Below are 18,488 nucleotides of genomic sequence, written 5' to 3'. Positions count from 1 at the left end.
AGGCATGTACCCTGGCTGGGAATTGAACCTGGGACACTTCTTATTATGTACTTTTGACTTTGTAGTTCTCAGAGGAGGACATACAGAGGGCCCTAAAATATATGAAAGGATGCTCAGCATCACTAGCCATCAGAGAGATGCAAAGTAAAACCACAATGAGATACCACTTCACATTGGTCAGAATGGCCATCATAAACAAATCAACAAACAAGTGTTGGAGAGGATGTGGAGAAAAGGGAACCCCAGCACACAGTTGGTGGGAATGCAGACTGGTACAGCCACTCTGGAAAACAATATGGAATTTCCTCAGAAAACTAAAAATGGAACTGCCTTTTGACCCAGCAATTCCACTGCTAGGATTATATCCTAAGACCCCTGAAACACCAATCCAAAAGAACCTATGCACCCCAATGTTCATAGCAGCACAATTAACAACAGCCAAGTGCTAGAAACAACCTAAGTGCCCATCAGTAAATGAATGGATGAAAAACTATGGTCCATTTACACAATGGAATACCATGCAGCAGAAAGAAAGAAGGAGCTCCTGCCCTCCACAGCAGCATGGATGGACATGGAGAACATTATGCTAAATGAAATAAGCCAGGTGGTGAAAGACAAATACCATATGATCTCACCTATAAGTGGAACCTAATCAACAAAAGAAACAAGCAAGTAAAATATAGCCAGAGACATTTGTGGGGGAGCTTTGCCCACAGAGCCCCCTGTCTGTCATGGATGAGAACAAGTCTACCAAGACATGATCTGCTTGGGGAGAAAAGGTGGCTGATCTCTCAAAGGAGAAGGACCAGGAGCCTGTTTCTTAATGGGCTTTTATTGGATTTAACTTGCATAGGAATACAGGGCGTGTATGTAAAGCTTGATCATTGTCAGGCAGTAATGATCAAACAATGGATAACATTCAAAGAACTATGAGGGCTTATTCTGAGTCAGGGTCAGGTAGCTAAAGGGCCAGAAAACTTTGGGGAGAAAAACTCATTCTATGCTTGGACCCTTATCATTTAAATTGAGGGTATTCTTAGCAAAGCAGGTTTCACAGTATCTTATGCATTCTTTCTTAGGCCTGAACACCTGGGGAACCCACCTTTTCCAGCACAGGGTGGCACCCACCCCTGACATTATTTCAGGCTTAAGGTATTGTTTCAAGCTTAAGTCAGGCAGGGGAAGTAAGGCAGCCAAGAGATTAGGAGACTTCTTGCAGACATAATGAGGACTCAGGCTATGTCAAAGCCGAGGGGTAAGTGTCCATCACCCCATTTTTCTATGACCCACCATGTTCTTCCCTGAGGGCCCCTTTATGACCATGCCTGTCTTAGGTTGTCCCTCCTTTGAGAAATCTTACCCCTCATTGGTTAACTAGTTACCCGCCTGGGGCCAATCAGGGTGAAGTGAAAGGGGACAGAGGTGGTGTCCCTACAAGGAAGGTAAGCTTTGTCTCCTTAATGGCTTCTGGTCCCAAGGTCCTTTACTCAGCCTTAGCCATGGGGGATTACAGCTTTTGAAACCAGGCAGGGAAGTTCCCAATAGACATTGAAATGAACAAACTGACAGGAACCAGAGTGGTGAGGGGAGAGGGATAGCAAGGAAAAGGAGGGAAAGGGTCAAGTCAAGGAACTTGTACAAAGGACCCGTAGACTAAGCCAAAGGGGGACATTGAGGGAGAGAGGTGGGGGGTGGAAAGGCAAGGGAAAGTAGTGGTGGGAAAATGGAGACAACTGTATTTGAACAACAATAAAAATGATTAAAAAAAGAATGTCTGTATAGTTTTAGATGGGCACACACACTCTGCAAAGATAAGTGAGCCTAGAATCATGGGAGACCAAACCAAGGTGGCTGGCTGATCAATACCTAGAAAAACTGGGGGAACAACAAAAGCTGGCATATAGCTACAATTGCAGCACTGCATCGATAGGAAATGCATTTTGCATTCTCTTCTATGGCCTTTGAATCATTGCAGGAAACAGTGGTGATTACACCTGACAAATATGTATTTTTCCATTTGATTTTTTATATCTATATCGGGAACATGAATTTTAATGTTCTCAAGCTATTTAGTTAGACTCATAAGTTGATGGAGCTCTTTACTGACTCAGAACCACCCCTTATGATTTCTGGGAGAAGTAAATCAAACAATTATATAATTGTGAGTAGAAAAGTTGAAACAAATCAATATTCTGGGACTGCATTTTGGACATCGAGTAAGAGTTAAATCAGCTCTCTGTAGTGAAAGAAGAGTAGGTAAGTAGGTGTTTTCATGTATGTGATTCCCAGGGTTAATATTTACTGTACACTTCCCTGAATAGCCTTGCCATCTTCAAAACAATGAGGAAAACATGCAGACAGGCAGAGCTAAAGAAAGGGAGAGAGAAAAATTGTCATTTCTGGAATCATTAATCTTCGAATCTGTATGTTTGGGGCTTAATAATTATGTGCTGTTAGGTTTCTTAGCAGTAAATTAAATATCTACCTGGTTATTTCTCGCTCAGAAACATTGTCTCTCTATACCTGCCATAACCAGAAAGTGTAATTTTATTTATCAATAATACATATATTACAATTATACATATGTATTTTACGTAATATTATATAAAAGTGGATATATGGTGTTAATTCTATGAATCACATATAAAATAACTTTCATTATGTCACAATCTAAAGTGTCATGGTTGACTGACAGCCATTTGAGTTGACATAAGTAATTCCACTTTGTTTTATATACTCTATATTATCTTGATCAGACCAGTGCCATTTTATTGGTTGTGCTTGCCACAATATAAAAAATGTCAATCCAATTAGCTGATATCTAAGTCTCTCCCTGATTATCTGCCATTCTTTCATTCATTGTGCATCTACATTATATTGGTCTATAATCAGGGCTCTTAGAGCTACTAATTATTTATTTAAAAGGCCTATAGCATGATTCTGGACCGTGTAATCCATTATCATTCATCAAGTTATTCTGTTTTCCTTGGATTCCCTTATATATTGAATAATGGAATTTTAAATGTATGCATTTTAGTTTAAATGTTACCAAATGAAAACTTACTGCTCTAGTGTTTCAATATTAAAGATTTTAGTTATACCATTTCCTATTTCTTTGACTTCCAATAAACACAGTGTTTTGCCAGCATCTATATAACCATCATCCTAAATCTAATCCAGTTTGTTAAATGGTTGGTTTAAAGATTTCTTTCTTGTGAATATTATTGCATAGAAATACTCTCATAGCATGTAGCATATAGCACTGTCTAAATTATGAGAAGCTGCAGATTTTTATGCTCAGGAGTTAAATTCTATCTTATTTAAACTAAACTAGCTACATACTTGTGGGTTAATCATCTTGATTAACTGTGCCCTGTATGTGCACACATGGTGTTCTGGGTCAGACACAGATTTGTTCTTTATTGCTTCACAGTAAATAATGAGTGACTCGCTCCTCTCTGTCCTCACGTTTCCTCCTGGAGTGAGGTGATGAGAATCAATAGCAGTTTTTTTCTGTAAAAGTTCCCAGGCACCCCATAGATGCGAGGCCATGAAAACGTATTATACTCTGCTGTAGGAGACAAAGGAAGCATTTTGGGAGAGTAATGAAACTGAGTCCTTCCCCCAAAACTTGAGTAAGTAAATAAAATCTCTCTAGTATCCAGAAAGTTTGATGCGTTATAGCTTTTATGGCAGAGAAATGCCTTCACATTCTCTGGCCTCTACCTTTGTGACATAGAACTACCTACAGAGATAACTCTTCGGGCTGCTCGCCTGGAGAGCTTACCTGGGGACAGAGTCCAGGCTGTAACATTTGGTTTACTCAGGAACGTAAGAGGAATTTTTATCATCCCTTCAAATCAAAGCAGTTCATTAGACACACGTTCAAAAACTGAATTCTCCTGGTATGTGAACAGGTGCAGGAGACTAAAGCTCTATATAATAGCACCGAGAAATCCAGGGAAATATAATTTTCCTATGTAAATATAATCTGATTTGGCTTCAGTGAGAGGATAAATCCCTGTATCAGTATTCACTTTGTAAAACACACCTAAAACACACTAGCATCAGTATGTGGAGGGTGTAACTGACCTAGGCTGGCTTGAGCTAATGTGGGGACTTAGTCACATGCCTGCATTTTTGCTGATTTTTTAATTTGTTCTCTAACTCCTCCCGGAACCTCCAGGGGGTGGAAGTCCTCCCCCTGAGGACCATAGAACCACAGGATAACAAGCAAACACTCCCCAAATCCTATGCATTTTCACCCAAAGCTAGGAATTAGCTTATCATCACTTTCGCCTTGATTTTATGGCCAAACCAATTCACGTGGTAGGTCATGGCATCCAAGGCATAAGAGCTGAATAGTCTTCAGTGATTTTCCCTACAAATAAACGGAAGTAATGGGGAAAATGGAGGCAGACAGAGGAAATGAACGGTTTGCTCACAGAGGACCCCTGTGTCATGTCTGTGGTAGATTGCAGAGGAATTGCTCTTGAGGACAACGAAATAGGGATGGTGTTGGTGGTCTGGGGTAATGATAGGCCTAGGATGTGTGATTGCCTCTGACATTTGTGCTACCGGCACTTAGACTATACACACCTATATCTTTTATTCTTTTCGGAGTTGTTTAACGATAGATTCAATATTAGTTGTTTTAAAATGCACATATGTTTTAAATTAAAATAAAAGCATCACCATGAGAGAATAAATATACAGACAGTGACTGCCAGATCATATGTAAAAATAAAACTCTGGCCACACAGCCTTTACAGCAACCAACCCAGGAGGCAAATCACAACGTCTGCGTGCAGCCATCAGCCCCAAAGCACTGGGACTGGGTCAGTAACCGCCAGTGTCCCTGCTTTACCATCCTCTTTCCTCCCTCCCAGCATCCAACCCGGGACGATGCAGAGCAAAGCCAAGTATGCCACACGGACTGACCACAGAGGATTGCCTGCTTCTCCCTGGCCTACCTCCAGCTTCCCCGTGCCGACCACTGCACGCTGGGACAACTTCCATGCTGGGCGTGCCTGAAGCCGGCCCTCTATTCCACTACAGGGTTTTTCCTTTCCTTGGAGCCTTTGTCAAATACAGTGGGGCAAAAGCAAGTGTACCATTGCTCATATGGAAAATAGTACAATAATTAATAAGTAACACTACAAGAATAAACTCTGTGTTTTGCATACTCACATCTGTAAGCCTACTAGTGCCCCACCCTGGGCAAGGGATGGTGGCTCAGGCCCTTGCCAGCTCTGAATACACAGCTCTGCTTATTCTCACCTGCACAGTTTTAACACACACACACACACACACACACCCCATATAGTTTAAAGATCAACATTTGTCCTGCTTAGGAACATCTCCTTTTAAAACTAGTTTTGCAACTTGAAAGCACAGTAGGTGAAAGTTATGCCAATATAGGATGGGCTGGAGATGTAAGTAGCAGGTTACCTTCGAAAATATTATTCCGAATGAGTGTTTCCTCTCATTCAATCAGACTTCACTGCAATTATGTATTCTTGTGATTAAGTGATTCTCTTAAATGGTTAGAATACTGCTGTGGCTTTAAAAAAATGATGTTTTCTTTATTCCCAAGTGTTAAATTATTCATTGAGAATATCATCCAAAAATAGTACAGTTTATGGGATCTTTTGCTAGCATATCTTAACTGTAGACTCCATGAAATCAAGGACTTTCTCCAGATTTTTCCAAGTGTTTTACAACTGGCAAGAGCTAGGGCATCACTCACCACCAGCACCAAATAACCGGATTTCACTGAAAATGAACTAGGGAACGTTATCTAGGCATGATGTAACTTCCTAGAGCAGAATCATAAGTAAAGCATAGAAAAGAAATGTGAACCTCTTGCTTTTTAAAGGATTTCTGACAGGTTTCATGACTTCAAGTCAGTTTAATATGTAACAGCTTTCACTAACAGGCAATCAATTCTTGTGAAACCCTTCCTGCTGGAGGGGAGAATGTTGACATTGAGTCTGATGCAGAAATAGAGATAAGGTAGTCATGTAGGCCTATGCCGTCGTGTGCCCTACCATTTATGAGTTGCGTTCACTATTCCGGTTTTCCGTTTTCATACTTGGGAATTTTACATGCCAAATTTTTTTCCTTAGGTTATTGTTCCTACTTTTCTAGCCTCCTGTGAAACTTATTGTTTTGTGTGTTTCTTGAATTTATAAGCCTTAAAGAGACACAGTGATTTCTACATAACCTAGTAGACTCTTAATGGACATAGTCTAATATTTTGCTGCCTTAAAATTATTTCCATCCACCCACTTACAGAAGAAGAGAAATATGTCATAGTCATACAATTAAGACAAAGTCCATAATCACACTGTTGGTCGTCACTGAAAGTAATTTTTCATGCTTCCTTCACAATGTTTTTATCAATCTCTTAAGAGTGCAGTTCCTTCCCGAAAGTAAAATAATCAAGTTAAAGCTGTGAAATTCGTTTACGCATATACTCATTTGTAGTTATTGGCCAGGTGATCTAAAAGAAAAAACAACCTTTCAGCGCATAACAAGGACTATGTCTGGGCTGCGATAGAATACCTCGTGACCTCAAAGCTATTCCTCCTTTTACTCCTTTGATTGAGGGGCAACAAAGGTGTGATGGGACATAAGTCACTCTCGTAAGCTGAGACTGTGGTCATAGTGAGAGAAAGAATACCACTCACTGTGGCTTCGCACTTGTGCAATGGGGAAGAGAAAGTGCCCAACCCATTGCCAAGTTCCCGGTGTACTTGAGGAGCTGTCCACATGTGCCCAGAAGATGCTGAAGAGCCCAGAAAGAAGTACTATCCAGTGTCGGCTTGCAAAGAGTTTGAGTATTAAATACGCTCCTCTATGCAAACACAGGCCCACTGACAGCATTAGGGTCATTGCCCAGATTGTTTAAAAGCCAGCTTTAGTGGTCATTGATCACTGAGTTACATGAAAATAAAGGAAATGAAGAGTAAATTTAGGCTTGAAATAAAACCAAGAATCATTTAAAAATAAAATGAAACTGAGTAAAGATATCAGTAACTGTCCAACAAAAAGAAAGAGGAGGGTAAGAGGGAGAGAGAACAACAAGAAATAAACCCAAAAGAGGAACAAAAATGATCTTTGGAGGAAAGTATCAGCCTTGAGATTTGATAAAATATATTACCAAAATACTCAGTTTTCAGCCAAAAACTAATATGAGGAATGGAAATAAACAGAAAATTGTGATCTATGCTTAAAAATAAAAGAATACTTTATAGAAACTATTCCTGTTCCCATAGAGATAATAAATCAGCTATTATAAATGTATTTTAAAAGAAGAAAACAATCTAAAGAGACGAAGCTAAATGTGGCAACAATGAATCAAGAAATGAAGACTTGTTAGCCATTAAAAGAACCAAAGTGAACGCATGGGCTATAATAATTAAAATAAAAATTAACAAAGTTTAATCGACTTCAGATTGGTGATGTTAGAAAAAGAATTGGTGAACGTAAATATGAATTAGTAAAAATTAACTGCAATGTCCCAGAATACCTTACCTAAATTACTGATCTAAATGCTACTCTGTAGGTAAATTACCTCCCAACCAAAACAAATCCCGATGCCTGGAATTAACAAGAATGGCAAGATACCATAGGTACAGGTTTCTAAAGGGTTTGATCTCTGACACTGTGATCTTTATAGCCAAACAAATGAATCTGTCCTGTTCTAATTTCATTGGTTTTTCTATCTGATCACCAAGTCCTTAAAATAGTTTGTTTACTTGTGATAATCATATAATTAATTACAAAGCGATGTAATTTATTACAAACAATAAGTATATATTTGAATTATTATAAAAATGAACATTTGTTTATAAAACTTTATGTACCTGACACCTTAATTTACTATATCAGATCTCATAAAACTCATCTAAAGTTAGTTTAAAAGAAAAAGCTTTTGCCCATAACATCCCTTAAGCTACACCATCTGGTACAAATGAATGCCCAGAGGGGACAGAAAATTTCTTCTCTCTCCCAATAGTAGCCTTCCATTAGTTATCCCCAAATAAAATTTAGACAATGACATTAATTATAATCGCATTTAGCGCTTTAATAGAAATCTGTCTCTAGTTTAGACCAGTGCCCAGTTCTACTTCTGCTTATTTGGGGACAAAACGTCATCTGGAGAACAGATTCTTCCAAGTGCCCCTCGACTGAGAGCCTTCGAAGGCTCTCTTCTGCTTTGCGGACAACGTTAACGCCTTTGCTGCTCTGGCTAATGTCCTGGGGCGGCGTCAGTCTGACTACCCGAGACTGGGCCTTTACAACCCCTGGCTCAAGAGCACAGTCTGCGCCCTTCGGGTTCCACGCTGGGCATCACGCTCACCTGCTCCCAGCCAGGATCACCTGTGTGTATTCGAGAGACCTTTGCAGACCCTGGAAATGCGAGCCATAGGACGGGGGATTTTCCTAAAGAAATGCATGTGATGTATGTCTTTTAATTTCTAGTGGCTACCTAGTAGAATAGGCACTGCAATGTTTTCTTGTGTACATATATTTCTATACATTGAAGGGTTTTATTTAAGGACATAAGACTAAAGTATCTTCAATTACGTAACAAGGCTTGTATGCTAAAGTAATCAGATGGCTTTTTTTTGTTCATACTCCAATTTTAAAATACTTATATCAGCTTTTGCCCCTGTATATCTAAATTATAAAGTTTTTCTTCCATGTTTGACATATGTATTGCACATCAAGATAAAATTTTTAATAATTCCATACAAAATATTTTATTATATTAAAATCAATATAAAACAATTAAATTGCTAAAAATGTGGCTAAAATACAAAGTTATAAAAAAGAAGCACATCTCTCTACTATAGAACTATGAGTATAATTAAGTATTCATTACATGTACATTTAAAATATTTTTTAATCTTTCTGTAAATGAGAAAATAATTACTTTTTAAATTGTATTCTAAGATGTGTTAGCAAATTATAATACCTACATTAGGGATTAAAATTAATATTTGTTCCAAACCATTTGGCAAATGACAAATTTGCAGACTTGCACTTATCTCGCTGTGTACCCGATTGGATAATTTCCTAGTACGTACATGTTGCTTCTTAAAACTAAACTGAAAATAAGGTTTAGGACCTAGAGAAATATACTAACTGGCTCGTAATGAAATAGTTATTCAGAAGCACAGATTTGAGTTTCAAAAGTTCTAAAAATATGAAAATATGTGTATTTCCTTGCTGAATCATTCCATGTGGTAAAATACTTTGCCATTAATTTTAGACCCAATGTGATTTGTTACTCAATATGCATGAGTTCTGAAAATTTTATGAGTAGAAAATAATTTTACGAAAGAATGGCTATCATTGATAAATCAAAAAACAACAAGTGCTGGAAAGGGCGTGGAGAGAGGGGAACCCTTTTGCATTGGCGGGAAAGCAGACTGGTGCAGCCCCTGTGGAAAGAAATATGGAGATATCTCAAAAAATTAGAAATGGATCTGCCTTTTGACCCAGTGATTCCACTTCTGGGAATATATCTGAAGGAACCCAAAACACTAATTCGAAAGAACATAAGCACCCCTATGTTCATTACAGTGTTATTTACAACTGCCAAGATATGGAAGCAGCCCAAGTGTCCATCAATAGATGAGTGGATAAAACAACTATGAGATATTTACACAATGGAATTCTACTCGGCCTTAAGAAAGAAGAAAATGTTACCCTTTGCAACAGTGTGGATGAACCTGGAGAACATTATGCTAAGTGAAATAAGCCAGGCAGAGAAAGACAAATACCATATGATTCCACTCATTTGTGGAATCTCACAAACTGAACTCGAACTAACAAGCAAAACAGAAACAAACTCACAGGTGGAGAATAGATGACAGCTAGTGGGGGTTGGTTAGAGGGTGAAGAGGTTGAACAAAGAGGAAAAAAGACTCACAGACATGGACAGCAGTGTGGTGATTGCTGTGGGGAGGAGGTTTAAGGGTACTACATGGTAATGGGAAAATATAGTAAAGATTAAGAATAAAATAAAATAAATAAAATAAGCACTATGATATTCAGGACATCTGTTGATGCTGATGTTCCATTAAAATCCTGACAATACTGATAGATCAAGATGTCAGAATTTTCTGATCTGTTATATTCTAGTGGATTGATCCTCAGACTAAATTAATGGTTGGGTCTCTTGAATATTAAAATAAAAGCATTTTATCATCAGTATTTTGATGAACAAAGAGGTCATCAGACTGTTACTTGTTTTTGACCAGCCGTATAATTTTAGCTCACATAGGAACACTTGGAGAGGGTCAATGGTTCCTGCAAATGGTTATGACGAGCAGTAGCCACAGCAGGGGACATAATGTCTTCTTATCTAGGAGGCTGCACTGGAGGCCTTGTAACCAAAGGTCTCTGCATTTGCAGAATTCCCTTTGATTGATCATCTATAGCTCTTATAATCTATTAGTTTGTTTGTTGTTTGTTTGTTTCAAAGAAGCTTTACCCCCAGCTTGATGGATGTATAACCAATAAAATAGTAACATGTGTAATGTGTACAATGTGATAGTGTGGTATATACATACATTGTCAAGTGATTACCACGATCAGGTAAATTAACACATGTATCACTTCACATAGTTATCTATTGATTTATTTTTGGTGAGAACACTGAAGATCTGCTCTCTTAGCAAATTTCAGGTGTACAACATGGCATAATTAGTTGCAGTCTTTACGTTGTCCATTGGGTCCTCATAACTTGAAACTATGTTTTTTAAAAAATTTTATTCAGTCACCTTCAGAATGAAATGAGATCAATGCTCAGTAGTTGTTGGACAAAGTGATGCTTATTATTGCCATTTACTTGCTATGAGTCATTGAAATATTTTATTTCCAAGAGCTTTTATGACTTATTCAGTTAATTATCTTACATACACTCTTAATTTCTAGTTTCTAGCTAATTTTCTCATCTAGTACTAGTTTCTGTAATAATTACCATGGCCATTTTACAAAAAAAAATGCTTTTCATCTAATACACGGCTAACGGGAAAACAAGCTCTCTTGCGGATTGCCCTTTTTGTTGTCCTCGCTCCCTAATTACTCATGCTAATTCTGTGCTTGAGAGATACTGCGTTAGCTGCTCTCCTGAACAAATCGCTCTTCATAAAATGAACACAGTAGATTTCCCTGTACTTTATTTGATGGGAAAACTTATATTTAGTTAAGTCCTGGCTTTCTAACATTCCATAAGAATTTATAAATGAGTGAATGTGTAAGATATGTGTATGTGTGTATATGTACATATACAACTTTCTGTTGAAATAAAACTAGCATGCGAATGTGTGCAAATGTATGGCTAACTACATTGGGAAAAAGTGAGCCACTGTACAATGACGGAAAAGCACTTTACCAGATCCCTAAAGTTCCTGCTCATATTCATTTTCAGTCAGGACCTTGTTCCTTGTCTTCCAAGGAAATGGCCCGATTGACTTCTAAACCAGCGCATCACCATTGCCCTTTTTCTGTGGGAGAAGGAGCCGAAGCAATGAAACAGGAAACTCAACAGCACATTTCGAGCGATGAGTTCAGGGGCTCGCAGTGGGTTCCTCAGTGAGGGCACCGCTGGGTCTCGCCTTTGTGCCACCAGAGCCAGACGACACAGAGCTGTCCTCTTCACGGATGCAGCCTGCTATGCACTAGCTGGTGATGGAAGGGACTAAATTAGGGTCTTCCTCGGTGCCAGAAGCTGCCGTTTGGGGATGGCATATTGTATGGGCCCAGTCTCCATGCAGCCTTTGTGACCTACTGCTCCTGCCTGGTCACCTGGCTGTCATCAATAGGAACACCACCACCAGAGCACACCGTGGCCACTCTGTTGGGACCGTGGGTGCTCCAGGCCCATGTGACCAGTGCTCCAGCTCCTCCGAGCAACCATATTAAAGTGCAGTTCATTCTGGCTTCGGCTTGCTCAGTGTGTGTTTACAGCTGTAATCTATTTCTTTTTTTAAAGATTTTATTTATTTATGTTTAGAGAGGGAAGGGAGGGAGAAAGAGAAGGAGAAAGAGAGAGAGAGGGAAACATCCGTGCACGGTTGCTGGAGGTCATGGCCTGCAACCCAGGCATGTACCCTGACTGGGAATCAAACCTGTGACACTTTGGTTCGCAGCCCACGCTCAATCCACTGAGCTAAGTCAGCCAGGGCTGCAATCCATTTCTTTGCTGAGGTATTCAGGCTCCCTGCTGGAGCCTGCATGTGGAGGCCCCAGGACCCTGGGCCACGTGGCTGCTAGGGCCACAGGGCCAGGGAGAGAACAGATAGGTGCACCGAGCAAGTGCAGGTCACTGGGTGAGAGAGAGGGAGTTTCTCTGTTCCCTTGGGATTACATTACTTTGGGCTTGGAAAAGACCAGAAGCATTTTCAAATTAGCTTATGAACTTTCAAAGTTTTTGTGGGTTTTTGATAAGTCCAACCCCTAGTCTGAACTGACAGGTCTCTTTGGTCAAGCACGAACCCCTGATCCCCTCCCTCCCCAACAATCTGGTGCCAGGAGGGGGAGGGGAGGAGTGTTAATCCGCTTGGCGGAAGTCCCTGCTATAATCTGTTGTGTGAGGCTATACCATCCTGGCTAAGCAAGCAGGCTTATGCTTCTTTAATGAGCTTAAATTTATTAAGCTCAAATATGTAACTCCCTTTGTTTCCTTTTTCTTTTTAACAATTGGCTAAACACCAACGGTGACAATAATATATGCCATTGCAAACATACAATTGTTCATACCCTTATGGGACTGCCACTATACGATAGACAACTTAGCAATCCACCTCTCCTCCATCACTAAATATTCTACTGAGTATATTTTTTAAAATATGGGTATTTGCTATTATTGTCCTGTGAATGAATAGAGGCATGATGTCCACATAAATTTCAGCTAAATATAACAGACTTGAGGTCCATTATGTAAGTCCTTCTGCTTTTGTTTTTGTCTTAGCACAAGCTATTTGTAAAAAAGATTTTAAATTGTAAACTGGATACAGAGAATGTGCTTGGGTGGGTCTCCTTCCTTCTGAAGTGTGTGCATGTCTTAAGGATTCTAATGTGCTTTCAACTTTTTGCGCCTCTGGTCCTATTAAGAAGAGATCATTAAGATTGTGGAAAATGTGATGTTTGAGGAAAAGCTAGAAGATGGGGCAAGGCTATCCATTCCTACTCTTGCACATCACATGGGAACCTAAACAGCTTCATAACATCCACATGAAGGTGATAGAAAACAATGCATCGGTCCACTCAGTGGCCGCAGATGGTACACCTGAGGCCAAGTTAATCTTCTCTAGAAAAGATGCTCGACGTTGCCCTGTAGCTGCAATGAAATTACTTCTTTGCTGAGCTGTGGCTGCCCACTCTCATCAGTTGGGATGAGAAAAGTATTGCTTTTTACTTTATTTTTTAATGTTTCTTTTATTTTTTTTTATTTTGAGTGTGGCTCTGTTGAAATTAGAAATATATTATTTCTAAATTTTTTAAAATACACCAACACCTAGCCAAGTCTATGCTGGCCTCGGGTAAACCAATAACAGTATCTGTCTGTCTCTTTTCCAGGGAGTCACTTACTTTTTCTCTCTTTTTATTGATAACTGTAATATTCTAAGCACAGAAATGTGGTTGAGTTTATTAAGCCCAGTCATCTACTGGAGAATGATTTAAATGCACGCTATTGCAGAAAGATCACTTTTGAAAAACATTATTTCTAAGCAAATTATTTCAATGAATTAGTTGTGGATTTTCAAAGGGTAACACGTAATAACCACACTTTGTTATCATGTAGTTCTCATTAGAAGCATTAAACATTTATAATTATTATTTGCTTAGTATGTCTCAAGTGCTTATAGCATATTCAATTTTGGGACACAAACGCCACTTCCTTTGAACAGATGGGATCATGGGAGTGGAGGTGATGGAAAGCGGTCTCTGCAAACCAGGTGGAAGGGACAAGAAAACCCAGGGATCTTTTTCCCTTCTTCTTGCCTTCTTTCCAAAGCAATATATTCAGTAGCACAAGGGGTTTTCAACAGAACATAAAATCGTCTCTTCTCCTGAAGGGCTAAGCCTTTACATTCACCGTCTCTTAAAGCAAATACAAAAACACTGGATTCACAATTTAAGAGCTCTTTTGTTTTCTCTCAGGTAATTTTTCTGAGCATTTCATATTTGTCTGCTGTGTAAGCTACTTCTAATACAGCATTAAGGCCAGAAAAGATGTTTCCCTACTTTCATGGAAACATGCATTTCTAGATGAAAGATCATGATGCAACTTACGGATATTTTCCCTCCATTTCCTTCAGATATAAAACCTTCATATAAATAAATATATGTGTGTGTGTATATATATAGTGATGCACATCTATGTAGCTACTCATGTACGTATAAAATGCATTTTTAAACACATTGCATTTTTTTAAATGAAAACAATGATTAATTCTGGGAGAGTGGTTTTCGAAAGAGGAGCATACACTTTTTTCAAATACCACTTGTATGTGCTAAGAAAGGTAAGGAGAGCGAGACCTTTGCGTGAAAGAAAATCTCAGAACAAGGAGATGAGGCATAATGTTAAAAACACATTATCTGTAGAGTCATGTGAACTGCCAGGGATGAACTAGAAGCTTCCTTCCTTCCCCAGACTCCTCTTTTCTACCTCCGGTCCATCATCTGTAAGGTACTTTCAGACCTTGTACAATTCGCCTTGCAACACATCCACAAACTTTCTCAGTGTCTATTTGAGCCATAGACTTGGTTAAAAAAAAGGTCACTTTTATCTGAACAGTTTTAGAGAATACATTATAAATAAACCTGTAGGCTACGGGTTCTCCCCACGGCTCTTAACCAGGCAGGCACCAGCCCAGAGCGGGTCTGCCTCAGGCCAGCCTGTAGTGCGTGGGTTCTTGACTTTGTTAAGGAAAAATTTCACAACAGGAGTCCAGGAGGTGGCGAGAGTACGTTTAATAAGGCTGGGGACAGTGACACAGGAGGACTTAGGGTAGAAGAGCAGTAGTAGGAGAGCCGCTAGGCGGTGCTCTGCTTTGGCTTTCTAGAGAAGTTAGAGGAAAGCAGTGGGAAGAGGCGGGGCTGCCGTTAGCTCACTGGGAATTCCCGGGAAAGGGGGTCCTGGCGACAGGAAAGTTGGGAGTAAGCCCAGGTCCAGCTGCTGCTGCCCGCTGCTCCGCTTGGCTGCAAGTCTCCCTGGGACCCTGACAGTTTAGGAGGAAATAGAAAGTTCACGGCCAAGAACGTGGGCATGCTCTAGAGTGAGTCACAGTGAGTCTTGGTTCTGAGGGTGAGAATCTTGGGGGCGAGGGATCAGCCAGAATGTTCTTCAGCTTTCCAGGTGCATTGTAATATGCTGATGGGTCAAAATGAGCACACAGAGGGGTCTAGAATTTTCTGTGGTCTGTAATAATATTTTATTTTTATCCTGAGTCTTTCTGGCTTTTAATGGGGTTATGTTATTTATTCTCCCGACTTCATCTGTCCTTGGGTTTAGCTGGCACTGATGACATTAATTGGGTCTCAGTTCTCTCTCTCCTGGACCAGGGAGATTTAAGCCATGCCTTCCTTGGATAGGGAGGACAGGTTTAAACCATTCACTCTCAAGTGTCCTTGGTTAGGGGACATAAGTTCTTGCAGTTTGCCAGCTGGCTGTAAGTGGCTCCAATTCTTTGGCCTTGTTTGGTTTTCTTGTCTGAGTTTCTCCCTTCCATTCACCTAGGAATTTTCCTAGCTTCTTACTGTCCTGCCTCAGGGCAAATCCATCACAACGACATAGATTTTAAATGGTAACATTTCTTTTCTCAAGGCAATGGTTCCAAATTTATGATGCTGTGAAAACGTTGCCTGTATTTACAAGTTATATACCTCGCTTCCACAAGGTAAACGTTCTGGACAAAGGACTACTATGTATGGCTGGTGACGTTAGTTGTAACTTTAAAAACGATATGAAATGGAAACAGTAGAGGAGGATATTACATGAAGAGGAATGGCAGCAGCATTTCTATGGAACATGCAAATAGAAGAGAAATGTGGTAGAAATGGTGGAATAGTACAGAAAGTATTGAAATGTTTTCAAAGCTATAGCCTCTTTAAACAAACTTCATAATTAAAATGACTTCCTCTTATGGGAATTTCAGTTTCAAAAACAGATCTATACATATATATATAAAATTCACTTGCTACTTTTTTTTCTACTAACACTTCTAAAATAAGGTCCATGAAGGTGATTCACTCTCAATGAACTTTCAGGAATCAGGTCATTTTTAGTTTTTCTTACTAATATTTTCATATTCCCTACTATCACTTTATATTCCCCTGAAAGTTTTTCTCACAAGGATATTGAGCTTGGCTAAAAATAAGAAAAATGAGAAGAAAGAAAAGACAAGAAGGTTTGGAAAAGAGAGAGAGCGTATTAAGAAGAATGAACAATGAGAAGATAATTAGAATCCATAATGCCTTTGAGATCCCAGAGTTTTGAACCCTTTAAGCCTAGGTACTTTGATAATATACTTACATATCCCTAATTACAGTTTTGCCTTCAGTTGGAGATTATTAGAAATCTCGGGTATTAGTTTTATAAAAATAGCATATTACATTTTTGCCAAAGAAATAAAATATAAGAAATTTTCTATGAACAATAAATACAGAGATGGTGTCCTAAGAAACAATTTTAAAACCTGATTGAATGAGGTAGTTTGTATAGAATTATTAACTATTCCCTTATCTTCTGATCTTTCCAATCCTGATCAGCAATTACATTTCTTTCAATAGAAATGCCCTAGGAGATGCATTTTTAACATTCGATCAGAGTTAAGTAAATTAGTTCTATTTACTGGTGCATTTTTGTCTATAGTCACTTACTTTTCTCATCATCATGAGTTCCATATGCATTAATATTAAAATATTTAATAAAATAATAAATTAACATTAATTTTCTAGCAAGTGTTTCTATATTTAAATAAGAAAAAAAGCCCCCAAAAGTAACTAATCAAGAGATATTATTTATGTTTTGAATTTAGGATACATTTGTATATACCTCTCTTAGTCTTGCCTGGGTCTCTGTCTTTTTAACACAGTACCAAATAGAACATTCTCTCAGCCTCAAATCTATTATTGCTGAGTGGAGGGAGATGTGCATGTCAATATTTAAAGTATTTTATTAACTAAAGTAGATACATGCCACAATGATTAGTAAGTAAGAAAGAAAATAGTCCATTTGACTTAGGGATTGCAGTGAAGGTTTATTGAAGGTATCAAAATGGCATTGCATTTTCAAAGATGAATAGCTGTTCGTGGGAAAGAGAGTCTGGGATGGTGTGAAAGGTTGTAGATGAAGTTCAGGAAGAAAGGAAATACAGAAGTGGGATTCGGAAGTGTAGAATAACTTGCTGTTTTCTAGGAATGCATACAGTTTCATCAGTTTACGGGAGGAGATCGATCAGTGAGGGTGAGGCCAGGCGGCGGGGGGTAGGGAGCTACTAGAATCCTGGAGAGATAAGAAGAGAATCAGATAAACTTTAAGGAATTATTAGACACATTTATGGAATGTGCTGTGATGGTGACACTCCTGAATTTCGAGACACAAGATCATGGAAGCTGTCACACGCCCCCTCCCCTAAACCACATCCCAGGTGTCTCTTCATTTTGTTGTTCCTGGTTGGTATTCTTCAAAATAAAACTGTCATCATCAGTATTGTGTTCTTGCCGAGTTCTGTGAGCTGTTTTAGCAAATTGAACCCCAAGGGGATTGTGGGAGGTCTCAATGTACAGCCAGTGGGTTTGAAGCGTGGGCAACCTCCCAGACTTGCTGATAGTGCCTGAAGTGGGGATAGTCTTGCGAAGGGCTTCGTTGTTCACTTGTAGACCTGAACTTTCTATCGTGACTGTCAGAATTACATTTAATTGTAGGATACCCAGCTGATGTCAGAACAGCTCTATCAATATTTATGAAAAGATATTAATGATAGTAAGTAAAATTTTTCAGAAAATTAATTTAAAGTACCCATACCCCAAGCTTTCTTCAATGGCTGAGGAAATTGTGATCTAAAAAGCTGAGCTGACTTAAATAAAATCCAAGTTAGTAGGGGCCTGAATTAACATCAACTTCGAAGTTCAAGCCCAGGACCTTTCTACCACACTGTGCTACCAACATCGAAGTATGAATCCATATAAGACAAGCATATTACATATTAGTAAATGTGAATAGAACTACTTTTATTTGGCAATGCTATTTTAAGAGTTTGAAATACTGAACTAACATTGGCTATGGTGAATTTCACATAACACATTCATCTCATATACACACGTGAGCAGGTAACTGGGGAAAGTAGTTTTACCAAATTGTTCCAGTTTGATTTATAATTGATTAATTTAAGCAGCCATGTTTATAGTAATAAAAAAATAAGTAAAGTTTTGTAATTATCTGCTTATTCATAAGGAAGAGA

Source organism: Phyllostomus hastatus, unplaced genomic scaffold (genome assembly GCF_019186645.2).
Source record: "Phyllostomus hastatus isolate PE091 unplaced genomic scaffold, TTU_PhHast_1.1 phas_contig_159, whole genome shotgun sequence".
NCBI lineage: Eukaryota > Metazoa > Chordata > Mammalia > Chiroptera > Phyllostomidae > Phyllostomus > Phyllostomus hastatus.
Note: the sequence above shows the minus strand (reverse complement) of the source record.